Source organism: Agelaius tricolor, unplaced genomic scaffold (genome assembly GCF_023055355.1).
Source record: "Agelaius tricolor isolate 1412-34295 unplaced genomic scaffold, bAgeTri1.0.p SCAF_16, whole genome shotgun sequence".
Classification (NCBI taxonomy): Eukaryota; Metazoa; Chordata; class Aves; order Passeriformes; family Icteridae; genus Agelaius; species Agelaius tricolor.
The window spans coordinates 1,750,742-1,765,104 of record NW_027269276.1 but is presented as its reverse complement, the minus strand read 5'-3'; positions in this window follow the sequence as shown (position 1 = coordinate 1,765,104).

Sequence of the window (14,363 nt, the reverse complement as noted above, 5' to 3'; positions counted from 1 at the left end):
TCATGTCTTTTCCATGGAGCAACTACACCAGTAATTTTGCAGTGAGGTGACTTTCAGATTTCACATTAGGGTTGTTCCTGATTTCTTGGAGCTGCCAGTTTAACAAGGTGTGTGAAGCTAGAGGTGTTTGAGTGGGTACAGCTCAGGTGCAATGCATTGCTTACCATAAAAAGGAAAGGAGCATGATTTTGGGGATCTGGTGGGTGGCACTAGCTCTGACATCCCATGCATGGCTGGCTGGGTCTGGGCATCACCTTCTCCAGCCAAATAGCCAAAAGGGAAAGGAAAAAGAGATACAAGTGCAATTTCTGCACACCTGTTGAGAGCTGCATTTCTGTGTGTGCTAAACCAGGCTTTAGAAGCAAGTTTAGAATTTCAACTTTCATTTTGAAGGAGGTTCCAACCACCTCTATTAGGGACATCCTGTCGGATGCTGCTGCTGCAGGGAGTGTGGGCCCTTCATTTCTGGGAGCCAATTTAAAAGCCAAGTTTAAACATGCAGACCACTACTTATTTCAGTGAATCATGCATGCTTAGGACCTGATCCTGCGAGCTCCAGAACATCTCCTGGGAGATCTTGAGAGCTCTCCTTGATACTGCAATTATCCTTTTTCAACTGGAAGACTAAGGCAGCAAGTGTGTTGTTTGGAGAATTGCAAGGGAGGGCTCGGTGGTTTGGGTTCTGCTGATGAAAAAACCCATTAGGGGCGAGCTCACCCCATTAATTGCCCCAGTAGCAGCATGGACAAACAAGTGGTTACATGAACAACAGAAGCAGTTGGACACACATCCATGGGTTGTTCCTGCTTGTTTGTTCACTGTTTATATCATAGGTCAATTTAAGGAGCTGACTTGAAGACCATCACCTTTTCCATCAGCAGAACCCACCCACGCAGGGGATGATCACTGCCACATTTTCTCCCATCACATTGTTCCTTTTCTGCCCAGTGTGAAGCTCAGGGCTGACAGTAGGAGGACAGCCAGGGATTTCTATGAGGTTTGAATCCATATTTACTTCAAACCATCACCTTTCCCTTTTTATTCAGACAGAGTAGATCTTGTTCTTAACCACTGGGCAGGATCAGATAAACCCAGCACAATCAGATAAACCCTCTATGAAGGAATGAAGCTGTGGCTGACCCTGGATCCCTGGAAGTGTCCAAGGCCAGGCTGGACAGGGCTTGGAGCGCCCTGGGATAGTGGAAGGTGCCCTGCCCATGGGGACAAGATGAGCTTTAAGATCCCTTGCAGGATTCAATGACTCTGAGAGCACACCCCTGTTCACATGGGTTTATCTCTGTCCTTTACTGCACCTCCTGGTTGCTGCTTGGCAACTGGAATAATATTATTGCACACACACACATGAAATAAGGTCTTCCCTGCAGTTAGGGTTTGTTTCTCATTCCAGGTGAGCAGATCCAAGCCCTGCCATTTTGGAGGCTGCTCTCCTTGCTGCAGAGAGCAGCTGCCAAAAGGGAGGCAGCTTACAGCACTGAGGGGATGAGTCACGTTCTTACACACTCGACAGGATTAGACATTTCACTCCTTAATGCTTAAATGGAAGGTCATTAAAACAACCCTGTGGTTTGGGGAGGATAGCAATTCCATAAGTCGCTTATTTTGGTGGCAAGTGAAAAGCTTGGTTTGAATCTAAATTGGTTCTCAGTGTCGTGGCAGAGCGGAGCAGCACGGCCGGGCTGCTGCCTCTGCTCCTGCTTTGTTGTGTCCAGCCATGTCCCAGGAATGTGGGAGCTCTTCTGGTTTATGGCAGGGTTCTGCTGGAGCTCAGGAGCTGCAGAGCCCCAGGCAGGCACAGAGAGCCCCTGCTCCAAGAGCACAACGTGAGGGGATCAGGCAAAACGAGGGCTATGGGAAACTCTGGGGAGAGATCAAGGCTGGAGGGAGCCTGTAATGTTTTACCTGGGGTTAGTAGTCACCACCCTTTCCAGAGAGAGGTTTTAGAAGGCCAGTGGTACCTCCCCAAACCTCTCAAGGCAGAATCTTTTTTTATTGTGATAATAAAAATAACTTGCCCCATGAGCAGCGGAAATAGTGAAGCTCTGGTTTCCTCCCTATTTTTACCTTGTGCTGGGATTTCTGGGTGACAACAAAAACAGCTTCCAATTCCAGCTCTTTCTGACACAGTATTTCCATCCTGCCAGTAAATTCTTTGGTGTCACATCTTCTGGGCTGTAGGTTGGTCCTCCCCCAGCAGTGGTGCTCAGAGGCTGCTCTCCTCCCAGCTGGGATGGTCATGGAACACAGCTCAATCAGGGGGTGACTGACCCACGACTTTGCAAGCCCCTGCCATGGCTGGGGAATGTGTGCACATGCTCACATCCATGGAGAGCAGCCACACAAGCTTAGAGGAGCAGTTAAAACACGGGAAGTGTGTTCTGGATAAGGCCATGCTGGGTATGATCTCCTGGTTTCCCAGGCTGAGCCCAGGGAGGAGGCTGGACAGCAGCAGCGGCTGCAGCTGACCCAGCATGGAAAGCCTTGGGAAGGGTCTGGAAGCAGCAGCACCTCAGGCAGGGCTCCCCCAGGGTACAGAACATCTGCAGCAGGTTGAGGTAAAGCACCATGAAAATCGTTTTCACAGCCAAAGATCCCCGTGGAGCTGGGAGCTGTCAGGCTGTGTCTCCATCAGGGCTGCTCCACTCTGATGGAGCTGTGAGCAATTCCCAAACCCAAAGGCCTTCAGCCTCCTAATGGAGTGCTGGAAGCTGGGAGGTGGATGATGAAACGTGTTTCTCTTTAATCTGCCTGGATTAGGAATGTTTCATTGCTCACTGGGAAGAAACTCCAGCAGGATAAGTGATGTTAACAGCTGCTAATCAGATGGTGCCAAAGCAAGTCCCTGCACATCAGGCAAAGCCTCATCCACAGGGAGAGGGGGAAGCACATGGACAGGGAGTTCTGGGGGCCAGGAGCAAGCACAGGTGATCATGGGGAAGGCACCAGCCCTCATGCTGGGCAAACAGGGATTTCATTCCAGGACAGGCAGGAAAACAGAGGTGACCACCCCAGTGCTGTTTGGGGGCAGGTTAATGCCAAGGAGAGGCAGTTGTTGCATGGAAGGGAAGCTGCCAGGCTTTCTTGGTGCTGGAGATAATGGAGGAAAGTGAAACCTGTGGTTATTTGGGGATTTTGAGTGAAAGACAGGCTGCTTTAAAAATTACTGAATTTTAGGCTCAAGTTCATTTTGGGAGTTGGGTGGGGGGCAGGTGCTGGTTTGTGGTTTGTGAATGCAAATTGAATGTTTGGCTTGTGCTGTTTATTGTTTCAGAGCTCTATTAATTTTATACATTTTTAAAAGCAAAATAATGAAATCCCTCTGTTCTCTGGGAGATCCATACCAGGATGGCACCTGGACTCAGTGCTCACCCTTCTCTGGCAGTTTTACAACCCTGTGTCAGTTCTGCATGCATCCCATTCCAGAATTAGTGCTAAAATCTGGTTTTGGCTTCTCTACCACAGACCAGAGCAACTCCATTGGCATCAAGTATCACCTGGAGAAAGATCTGGCACGTGGTCTTCTTCCTTTTGTGCTTCCATGGGACCTCTGGTCCCATCTCTAGGTTGGATGTTGTACTCATATATTTTAAATATCATCTCACCCACTACTAAAGTAACTCTCAGCCTGTTCCTGTGATCCCTGACTGTTCCTGCTGCTGTTCCCTTGGTTTTATCCAAAGTGGTTTCAGCCTGAGAGTCTGATCCTGTGCCTGCAGTAAGATTTAACATTGAATGGGGAGCACAGACTTCAACTGTTTTTATCCTCATTAGCTGCTTGAATTAGACCTTGGACTCAAAAATAATGGAGCTGTTTTTTTCTTTTTAAACCTAAAATTTAAGTTCTGCAGAACCTGGTGGGGCCAGCAGAGAAAACCTTGATACCAAAGCACTGTCTCATTCCCCTGCTGAGCTCCCTGACTTCAGCTCTGTGCCTTAACCACAGGGCCACCCCTTGACCCCTTCACGGGACCATTTATTCATGAACCAAGCTGATGGAAACCACCAAAGAGCCCCAGCTTAGAGAAAGCCCCTGCTGAGCCTGCAGAGCTCATTCAGCCCAGGCCAGCATGGGCAGGCTGGGCTGTGGTGGCTCCCAGGGCCAGCAGTGAGGTGGTGACGTGGTGGATAATCACCACATGTCCCTCAGAAGGTTCACAGGGATGAAAAGGCTCTGTGCAATTGTAGATTTTATTTTTTCCCCTCTAAGGGCAGCGTTTGGCTTGGGCTCCCCAAAGCAGTTCAGTTTATTAATAGTCTGCTCTGGAGCCGAAGTGACTCCATGGAGGGGAGTTATTCCACACAAAACAAAACAGGAAAACAAAACAATGTCCAACTCCTCCGTGCTGGAGGGGTGCTCGGAGAGCTGCATTGTTCCACCTCCACACATGGAGCACAGGAGACCCAGGACAGAGCAGCCCTGGCAGGAGCAGGGTGCTGGGGTCAGGCCCAGGGCCAGGGAGAGCATTTGGGGACGAGATGTGAGTGAGTGAGTGCTGAGAATGAGTCTGCTCCTGGCCAGGGCTCTGCTTTAGGCACTCAGAGGGAGCCAAGGGAACTTGCAGGCAGCAGCACCGTGTGTCACTGAGGGATCCCAGCGCTCGTTCCCTCAGAGGCAGAGGGATCTGTGAATTTCCCTCATCGCTGCCAGCTCTGTGCTGGGCACTGACACTTGCCCAGGTGCAGCAGTGCTGTGGAGTATTTCCCTGTCTCTCCAACCCGAGCTTTTGTGGGTCCTCATTTTGGGTCCTTTTGCACCCCTCTGCTGCTGGTTTGATCAGTGCTGCTGGTTCCTCACCTCAGCCAGGGCACAGGGAGAAGGTGGAGCAGGGGCACGGGAGGGGCAGAAGATCCAGGGGAAAACAACACCCAGGAACAGGCAGGCAGAACAGGCTCTTCTCCAGGGACTGTGAGGATTAAAGGAGACCTCTCAGCTCAGGACAGCCTGGGAGGACGAGGCTGGAATCTTAGAATTGTTTAGGGTGGAAAAGACCTTTGGGATCACAGAATCCCAGAATGGTTTGGGTTGGAAGAGACCTTAAAGCTCAGCCCATCCCACCCCTGCCATGCACAGGGACAACTTCCACTGTCCCAGACAGCTCCAGCCTGGCCTTGGACACTTCCAGGGATCCAGGAGCAGCCCCAGCTCCTTTGGGCACCCTGTGCCAGGGCCTGCCCACCCTCACAGGCAGGAATTCCTTCCCAATATCCAATATAAAGTCCATTCATCAAGCACAGCCATTTAGCCAGTTGTTTCTTTTTGCAACTGATGTTGTGGGTTTTGTTGATGCTTTCCAAATCTTCTTCCCATCCTGGCAAATAAAGCCATGTGGGCTGAAAAGGACATGGAGGGGGGAAGTAGGATTGCTCCAGCTCTGTACCATAAGCAACCTGGTGGGAAACACAGGAGACAGTTGTTCCTCAGGAAAATAAAACATGGAACTTTTCCCATGGCAGGGAGAAACCTTCCTTATCATGAAAAGCCCAGCATCATCCAGCTCCTGCCTTCCGCCTCCTCTGCCTAAATATAAAATATTCCTCTCATTTATTTTAAATATTAAATATTCCTCTCATGCCTTGTTCTGCTGGGATTCTGCAGTGCTTTGAGCATTGCTGGCTTTTTTCACAGCCATATTTCAGCAGGTCCCCTGTGACAGACAGCCAAGTGCCTCCCACCAGGTTTAGAGCTTGGGATCATTCTCCTACAAGAGGAGAATAAGCTGTAAACATCCCCTGAACAGGGCTGCTGAAGCCTGGGACGAGTTTGGGGAATCCCATGAATCTTGGTGACGGTACAAGGTATCCACTTAATGACATCCTCAACTTCCAGCAGTTCTAAAAAGTTTATTACATTAAGTCTGGGATGAAAACAGATCGTTGGCAGTTGCAAATTTTTGTTCTAGTTCTGGATAAACCAAATTATTTTCTGGGAAATGAGGGCTTGAACAAAAATGTTGGTTGAATGCATGCATGGATTTGCTCTCCAAACTTTATAACATTTTCAAATTAGAATGAAGTGTCAGTTAGAAATAGAGATGATTTCAACTCAAAGAGTCAAGACACTTTGTTCTGAAATTATTTGAATTTCTTCTCATTGAAATCCCACATCCATCTTGTAAGGAAGTGACCAACCTTGTGCTGGAGCACATCTGAGACAGCTAATTTTGAATCTTTAGCTTAAAATCACTCATCAGGCTGGAGGAGCACAGGGCCCATCAGCAGCCACGTCAGAGGGAGGGTGAGCTGGGCACCAGGTAGGCTGGAGACAAATTAACTCATTATTCCACAGGCTCCTCAGCTGCTTTTCCTGCCTTTGAACACCACAGAATCCCTCCTCCTTAGTCACTATTTATACAGTTGCACACAGATTGTTTCTTAAGCATTCACATATTTTGTGAAGTCAGAAAACACTTTTAAGATGCAAAAACCCCGATGGTTTTAATGACTTTAACAATAAACAGGCAGAGAGCAAAGCGTGCACAGTGCTGGGGTCAAACCCACACTGAATTTCCACTGGCCTCAGCTCAGAGGAGCTTCAAGCCTGTGCTTTCACTTCCAAATCACGCTGGGCTGCTGAAAACAGAGTTTTTACTCATGCTTCACACATAAATGGGGAATTTTGGAGGGCTGGGGGTCACTCAGAGCTCCTTGCTGGGCGCTGGGTGCTGCTTTGGCTGAGTTTTTGCAGAGGAGCCCTTCAGTTTAGGGTGCTGCTGGCACCCAGCACTGGTCTGGCAGCAGAAAACTTTCTTCACATGCCTTTACATTTAAGTGAGGCAGCTTAATTGTTACTCAATGAAAGCCCAAATCTGCAGCAGAGGCATCGCTCCACGCCAGGCAGAGGAGCTGGGATTAAAGAGCTGGCAGGGAGAGACCCTTATGCAAGGGCAGGAGGATCATTCAGAAATACCCATAAAACACCAGAGAAATCTTTAAATATTTATTAAAAACAAAGTTTGACTGTTAATTCCCCCTCACACATGACCCGTGAAAGAGATTGTAGAGATGGGGAAATGAAACCACAAAGCCGGTGAGGGATTTGCCTGAGGCCTGGGCCATAAATCAGGCTCTCAACTGGAGAGCAGCTCTTCCTGCTGCCTCCTGACTCCATCTCCTCTCCCAAAAACCACACAGGGACGAGGCTGTGGCCACGTCCCCACCTGGGAGTGATGCTCAGCGAGGTGGCAGAGCTCAGAGATGAGCCCTGCAGCTACAGGGAGCACCAGGGAGTGCCTGGGACCTCCTGATTTCTCCAAATCTTATCCTGCCATGATGAACAACCAGCCTTCTCCAGCTGTGATGAAACAGCTGGGACTTCTTGTCTCCAGCTTGGGAGTGCTTTCCTGGCCTTATCAATGAAAACACACCTGAATTTTACCCAGTATTCTGCATTGTTAGTGGGGAAAATGATTGGTGTTGGCAGTTTTTTGTTTAGAAAAAGCGTTTAAAGCTCTTTTTGGAGTCTTTCTAATTTTGCCCAGCTGTTCTGTGATTTTTCCTTTGGCTGGCTCAATCCCTACCTGCGGCCCTGGTCCCTCTGCCAGAGACAAATCCATCTCTCTCCATCCCCTTCTGCAAGCTGGCTGAGCCTTACCCCCAGCACCCATGAGAAGCCAGGCTCCCCAAACCCAAACCCAAACCCAAATCCCCTGATCTCCCCAAACCCCCTGGGCTCCCCAAACCCCCTGATCTCCCCAAACCCCTCCTGATCTCCCCAAACCCCCTGATCTCCCCAGACCCCCCTGGGCTCCCCAAACGCCCCTGATGTCCCCAGAGCCCCGGGTGTCCTGGCGGTGTCGCGTCCCCGCCGTGTCACCGCACAGACGGAGCCTCCTCGGCCAGCGCCACTTCCTCCCGTGGGACTCTCCAGATAAGTCACTTGTGTATTAAAAGTTGTTTACCCCGTGCTCAAAGCAGGATGCTTCCCTTATCTGCAGGCAGAGCCAATTCCCCCAGTGCCTCCGTCATTGCTGGCTCTGCCTTATCTCCAGCCAGCCCCTGCCCCAGCAGCCCCGGGCTCGCGGTGCCCGCTCCAGCCTCTTCAAAGGCTCCAAATTGCTCTGTAATTTGAATCTTTAACAACACGTGGAGAGATCTCCCGGAGCTGGAGCTGGCCTGTATCATGTCTGCGAGTGGCTTCATAAATACCATGCTGAGGAATTTGGGAATTTGGATTTTCTCCCTGTGTGTGTGTCCATGAGGGATGCTTGTGTTCTAAAAAATGCATTTTCTGCTTTCCTCTGGAAAAACTACTGCAGATCTACTGTGCAGCTCCTTTTCCTCACCCTTCCATCCCTGTCCCATAGCTCTGGCTCTTGTACCCTCACCCAGGGCAGGGTTTAGCCCCCATCCCTAATTCCCAAGCCTGAGGGCTCCAGTGGCTCCTCCTGGGCCACCACCGTGGTCAAACCCCCATCCCCATCTTCCTGAGAGGCAGAAGCCACATGCAGAAAGTCAGGATAGGGAAAAAAAAGCTCGATGGAATGTATTTATCTGAAAACAATAGTGTGTCTGGATGGAAAAGGCAGCGTTTTACACCAATCATGTGGTTGTTATTAGTGCTTTCCAAAACACCCAGAGGTACCTTGTGTGTGAAGTGAGGGCGGCCTGGCCTGTTCAAAAAGCAAGAAGTGCATCTCTGCACCTCACACTGCTCTGGTGCTCCAGCCCTGCACTGAGGCCCAGCTGGCTGCCAGAGGAATTTCCCATTCCCCCAAATCTGCAGTCACGGGGCTTGAGCCCAGCCCGAGGTGCTGCAGCAAATATTTCTGGTTGTGTTTCTGCTCCCTTTGCAGTCCCTTCCCCAAAGCAGGAGAGTGTCCTGGAAGGGGCTGCCGGCCCTGCCCGGCTCTGTGCTGCCACCAGGGCTTGGGATGCCGCTCCAGTGCCCAGCCAGGTGCTCTGGGATGACCCTGCTTGAGCAGGGATGCTGGAGCCGATGTCCCCAGCGCTGTCCCTTCCAAGCTGAGCCCTTCTGTGACTCTGGGCTCTGTGGGGACCCCGTGGGGACAATGCTGGTGGGCAATAGGGCACTGCCGTGGCCCCAGCTCCATCCTTCAGCCAGGCACAGAGCTGCTGCAAGGAGGGATCGTTTGAAGCTGCTCCAGCCCAGCCGGAGGGTTCATTTCCTCGGCTGAGGCAGCCCCAGAAACCCAAGATCCACTGATAGCCATTGAGCGAGGATTTCCATTTTTGGTGCGAGCTCAGACTTAAAATAGACAGTCTTGAGCGAGGAAGAAACTCTGTTGACAGAACATAGGGAACATTCCTCCAGTGTACTTTTGCAAAGGACTATCTCTGTCTTTAATCTCCGCGGCGTTTCCTGCAGGTCTCCCGGGCCCAGCTTCCCTCTCATTGTTCCTGGCGCTTTTGGAAATGACCTCAGGCAGTTTGCAGTGACTGGCGACCCACGGTCAGAATGACTAACCCAGTCTGTCTCCATCCCTTGGACATGTCCCATTGACTAAATAAATGACAGGCACTGACATGTGAATAGAAACAAAAACAGCCTGACAAGTGAAATCTTAACTCTTTGGAGCAAAGAGACGTCTGGACGCGGGCTCATCCTGCCCAGGGAATGGCTGCGAAAAGCCCTGACTGAGATAAAAACCATGAAAATGCAGCAAGGCTCCCCAGCTGCTCGGGACACCGGCAGGCTGGGGAGACAAACGCCTCCAATATTACTTTTAATTGTTCAAAATTGGTTTGTACAGCTTTTTATCTCGGCACATCTTTAATTAAAAGCGCAGCTCGGCGTTTATGCGGCCGTTTGGGTGTCTGGGCTCAGCATGAATAAATAATTCCACTGGACATAGCAGGGGCAGCGAGGATGGGGCTGTCACAGGATCCCAGCCCCAAACCAGACCCACAACTGACCACAAGGGAGTCTGCAGATGCTTCCTGCCATTCCCATTCCCTCTCCCTGCACAGAACCAGCCTTTGGAAAGGTGATCCTGGCTCCCTAAGCCTGCATGGACCTGCCTGCACTGTTTTTAGGGAATATATGGATTCATGCCCCTCCTAAAAGCCACCAGTGCTGCTGCTGTCAGGTTTCAGGGACACAATTCCTCATTTTGCCCAGCTCCCTCCATCTCCATCCCAGCTAAGCAACACCAAAGTTTGGGAATGTGCCCCACCATCCCAGCATGAGCCATTTTTTTGTGCTGTCTTTTTTGGTGCTGTTTATGCATCAAACTTGCTGTCTTTGAAATCTAACAATAGTTTTACCAGTAAGAATAGAACTCGTGTTAATAAGCTACATTTGTGGAATTTTTTTTGTTGGAAAAGTAGGCAAGTATTCTCTTTAATATCACCAATTAAACGCTGTAATTACAATAATTAATAATGCTGTTTAGCAGTTATTAGCACTGGGTGCCTTGTCAGGATGTCTGTATTAGCTCAGGTTTAATAATGAGCTTCATATAAATCCAAAAAGAAGAAAATAATGATACGGGGAGTGGTTGCAGCACTGTGGTCTGAGGGCTTCTTGCTTTAATGTAAGCAACAAATAATTCCCTCTGGCTCTCAGCATTTGTGGATAAGGCCATAAAAAAGGAGAAAAGAAAAAAAAAAAAAAAGAAAGGAGGAAACCTCAGCTAATAAAAATGCCACCCTGGCTTTATGGCCGCACGAGGAGCATTTGTTGCTTGGCTAATGATGATGGGAGCAGCTCCTGTTGGGATGGCCAGTGTCCCTCTGTCCTTCTGCACGTGTCCCACCTGTTTGGAGAGCCCAGGGACAGGGTGGCACTGGGAGCTGGGGCACTGTCACTGCCATGGGCACTGCCCTCACTGGAGGTGGCTTCGGGAGGGGTTGGCAGCACTTGCAGCCAAAAGCTTTGTCCTGACCTGGCTTTGGGAATTCATTAATTCATTTCCTTTGTCCTGAGCTGTGCTGACCAGCTGCTGTCCCTGCCACAGGGCTGGTGGAGCTCAGTGAAGGGAGGGAGGGTCCCATGAAAAGTGGGACAAGAGTTTCTGGGGTTTGCAATCCTCAGCTGAGCTCTCCACACACACTCCTCCTCTCTCATTGCTGGTTTGGTCTGGGTTCAGCACATGGTCCCTGTGCATCAGGCATTTACCAGCTGAATACAAAGAGGCCAGGAGCTAAACCCCCCTCATTTGTATAAAATTAATTTTCTATTGAGTGCCTGCTCCAGGCAGGGCTCCATCCCCTCCCTCACTGTCACCCAGCCTGGCCTGGTGGCCTGGGAAGCTCAGCTTTGCACCCTGAGCCAGGCTGCATTTTGGGAAGGGTGGGCAAGAGCCAGCGTGCCAGGTCAGGCTGGGCAGGAGCTGTTCCAGGCCATGCCCACCTCGGGAGGGAAATCAAGGTCAGAATTCAGCTGGGACCTGCCTGGGGGAGGTGACAGGTGCCACACCAGGGCTTGGCTCACCAAAACACCAGGGTTTAGTGTCAGAAATGCATGTCCAGCTAGGGAAAACCCCAGTTCTGGCTCCAAGAGGATGGCAAGGGGTGTGCAGAGGGCACCTGCAGCCCAGGGCTGCCTGGCCTGCCCAGGGGTGGCCGTGCTGACAGCCAGGGTCCCTGTGCAGCATTAATGGCAGCATTATTCATGCTGCTGGCACCCCTGGGGAAGGAGCTGCTGCTCCTGATCCTCTCCCAGCAGCCTGGGAAGTCAGAGCCAGCGCTTTCCTGGACAGACAGGGGCCCTCAGCAGCTTGAGGAAGAGAAGGGCCAAGCCCAGGGTGCCAGCTCAGAGAGGGGTTTTCTCATTCCATGGTGTGGCAATGGAATGGAGAGGATCCCCTGGAGACCTGGCTGGCTTCCCAGCCCATCTGCCTCCCAGCAAAGCCTGCTCCTGTGCTGGGTGTGGGAGCTGGTGTTCGCTGCACCAAACTGTGTCCTGGTGTCTGTTTGAGGGTGATTTGCTCTCAGAAACACCCAGCAGTGCCAATGACTCCAGGGTCAGCTCCTTTCCTCCCCAGTCCTGCTTTCTGTTGGAAAAGCAGCCCTGGAGGTCCTGCAGCCAGCTGCCAGCAGGGACACTCAGAACGCAGTTTCAGCACAAAAGGAGATGGAGCTGTGGTACTTCAGCAGTGAGTGCCTCTGGCTACCTTTGGTCTGCACTCAGAACAGGGAAGCCAATATTCTCTTTTTCCCCATAATGATTTTCATGTCCCCATTTAGAGGTTGTGAGAAATCTGGGGAAGCATCAGCCCAGCGTGCGCTGATCCCACAGCCGTGTCCCAGCTTCAGAATCCTGCCTTTTTCAATTTTCCCTTGCTGCCTCTCCAGCCAGTGACTCAGTCCCTATTTCTATTCTCTTCCCACTTCTGTTCCTGCTCCTCTAAAGTTTTGGTCAGTGGCAGCAGCTTTTGCTGATGTCTTGTGGCCGCTCCTCTCGGAGTTATTATTGGAGATGCCTGTGCAATAACAGTGCTGCTCTGTGAGATGCTGCTGCAGCTCTGCAGAAAATATTTACAAAGCTGTGCTAAGCAGCTCTGCTGGAGTGACTGGCGTCTGCTCTGAGGCTGCCCAGACGCCACTCACTCCAGCAAAGAGCTGCTGCAACAGAACAAATTGCCCAGGGCAGCAGATCTTGGGCAGGGAGAAAAGCCAGCAGCCCAGTCTGTCTGTCTTTGTGTTTTCTAAGGGAGAAAAATTATCTTTTTACAAGCCTGCCCTAGTTGGCTCTGGCCAGCTCTTCCCAGAAAATGCCATCATAAATAGGAGAGCAAACTACTGCAGAAATGGACAGGTTGCCATTTAGGGCTGACCTTTCTCAGATCTGCTTTGGTGTCCTCCTCAACCTTCCTTCTCCTCCAGCCCCGCTGTGTTTTTAGCTCCTGCTGCTAGCAGAGCACCACTGCTCACAACAAACCTCAATTAAAACCCATTTTGGACATAAACATATACATTTATATATACTCCCTTTGCTTTCTGGACCAGCTCCAAATAGAATAATCCTTTTTTTAATCCTATCCCCCTGGGGAACTTCCAGTTTTGTGTTTGCAAATTGTATGGGTAAACATGGAGAGGGGTAGATTTATTTTTTTTAAGGACACTGGGCTTGGCATGTTACACAGTTTGTTGCTGGATCAGCGTGGTGGCAGCACACAGGGCTGTTTTTCTTACTCAAATAGTCCCTTTCCAGGTCAGAAATGACAATTCACCCAAGCCAAGCCAACAAGAACGTCAAGGGCAGTTTCAGAACTGGGTGTTATCTGCCTGGAAAGGGCTCCAGAAAGGCAGACTGTCTCCACAAGCTGCTGAATAAGAGCTGATAGAAGGACAAACTGCTGCTGTTTGTTAGGGGGGTGTGATTTCTGGATGTCCTCTGGTTGCAATTCCCTTCCCATCCAAGCAGAGCAGCTGGTTCATGTGACAGAGCTGGGCCCCTGCAGCCAGAGCAGGACAGGAGGGGTTTAGGGGCTGCTGGTCCTTCCAGGGCTGGGGAGGGAAGGATTGAGGCTGGGGCCGATGGCCCAAATTCCCAAACTGCCCTGCAGGCAGGGGCTGGGCTCAGCATGTGCCTCTCTGTCCTCCTCAGAGGCTGCACCATTTTTGGAGGTGCTGAAGGTGACTTTTCCTCCCCATCCCTTTCTTCATCTGACAGAATCCCAGAATGGTTTGTGTTGGAAGGGATCTTAAATCTTATCCTGTCTGGGCAGGGACATCTTCCCCTATCCCAGGCTGCTCCCAGCCCCATCCAGCCTGGCCTTGGGCACTGCCAGGGATCCAGGGGCAGCCCCAGCTGCTCTGGGCACCTGTGCCAGGGCCTGCCCACCCTCACAGGGAAGAACTTCCTCCTAATACCCAACCCAACACTTCTCTCCATCAGTTTTAATCAGTTCCCTGCTGTCCTGTCACTCCAGGCTCTGGTAAATGTCCCTCTCCCTCTTTCCTGTGGGCTCCCTTCAGTCCTGGCAGGACCTTGCACGTCCCCTCCTCATGCTCCCACCCCTGTGGGACCCACTGCAGCTCCCAGTGCACCCCCAGGTGGGAAGTGCTCCTGGATGAAGCCCAGATGGAGGCCCAGCAATCAATGCCTTCACCTCTCCTACCCCGTGCCTCATTTTCTCAGCTCATCAGTGCAAAAGGCCAGGGAGGATCCCAGTCAGTGACAGCAGGAGGGGCACAGATGGCAGCCTCGTGCTCACAGGTCGCCTTCCCCTGCCAAAGGAAGCCTGGGCACACTGAGGAGCCCCTCACCCTTCTCTGCTTTGCTGGGCTGACTCTGCATTTTCTGAAGGCATCCAAGGCTGCCCAGAGAGGACTGCGCTTCCCAGAGGGGATTTTCAGCACCTCTGGGAATGACAGGAGCTGCTTCTCCTGCTTTGTGTTTCACCCTGTGACTGACCAAGAGCCACAGGGTGCCTCTGGCT